This window comes from Peromyscus leucopus, chromosome 4 (genome assembly GCF_004664715.2).
Source record: "Peromyscus leucopus breed LL Stock chromosome 4, UCI_PerLeu_2.1, whole genome shotgun sequence".
NCBI lineage: Eukaryota > Metazoa > Chordata > Mammalia > Rodentia > Cricetidae > Peromyscus > Peromyscus leucopus.
The window spans coordinates 92421064-92422457 of record NC_051066.1 but is presented as its reverse complement, the minus strand read 5'-3'; positions in this window follow the sequence as shown (position 1 = coordinate 92422457).

Sequence of the window (1394 nt, the reverse complement as noted above, 5' to 3'; positions counted from 1 at the left end):
GAAGCGTGGCCCCTTACACCACCAAGGCCTCTAATTGCAGCCCCAACCCTGGGATTCTATGTAACCTTTGGTGGAAATACTGGACTTGGACTTCAGCATAGATTCCAGCTGCAGCAGGACCATGGGCCCAGACATGGCCCTCGGCAGCAGCCAGGTATGGATGTCACCATTGCCCCAGGTGGCAGTGAAGGTCACTCAGATCAGCATAGACCTCAGAGGCAGTGTGGCTCTCAGACACCAACATGGCCCCAGACCTCATGTGTCTACATGGCCTTCGATGCCAACAGAAGCCTCAGATATCAGCACAGACCCTGGCTGTTAATAGGGCCAGGGACCCAGACATGACCCTTAGTTGCAGCTCTGGCCCGGACATCACCATGGCATTGGGTATCAATGCAGGCCACTCAGATCTGCATGCATCATGGCCCTCAGACACCAACCTGGACTTAGGTGACTGACTTGACCCTGGACATCCTCATTGGCTTGGTGGCTACAGGAACCACATATGTCAATCCAGACCCTGGCTGCTACAGGGCTATAGACCTAGACATGGTCCTTGGCAGCAGCCTGGGCCCAGATGACACCATGACCCCAGGGGGCAGCACAGGTCATTCAGATCTGCATGGCCCCTGCTGTGGCATGATGTTGGGGAATATTATTTTAAGGTGTTACTTTTGTTTATGTTGCATTTGTTTAACTATGTGAAGCTGTGTTACTTTGCCTGTCTAAAACACGTGATGGTCTAATAAAGAGCTGAATGCCAATAGTGAGGCAGGAGAGAGAAATAGGCAATGCTAGCAGTCAGAGAGGATATATAGAAGGAGAAATCTGGGATGATCAAGAGAAGTAGCCAGAGAAGGAGGAGGACTCCAGGGGCCAGCCACCCAGCTACACAGCAAGCCACAGAGTAAGAGTAAGATTTACAGAAGTAAGAGAATGGGAAAAGTCCAGAGGCAAAAGACAGACAGGTTAAACTAAGGAAAGCTAGCAAGAAACAAAACAAGCTAGGGCCGGGCATTTATAATTAAGTATAAGCCTCTGTGCATGATTTATTTGGGAGCTGGGTGGTGGGCCCCCCAAAAGAGCCAAAACACCACCACCAACAGCATGGCTCCCAGACTCCAACAAGGTGGCAGGCTGTGGCCCAAATCTCTAGATTCCATGTGGACCCTAGTGGCAATCTGGGCCACAGACTTCAACACAGACACCAGCTTCAGCTGGTCCAAGGATCCAGACATGGCCCCAGGCAGCAGCTAGGCCTGGTTGACATCCTAGCTCCAAGTGGTAGCCCTGGCCACTCAGATCAGGATGGTTCTGACAGCAGCGTGGCCCCTGGATACCAATGAGGTCATAGGTTGTGACCCAGGCCCCAGGCTCATGTAGCTTTTGCTGGC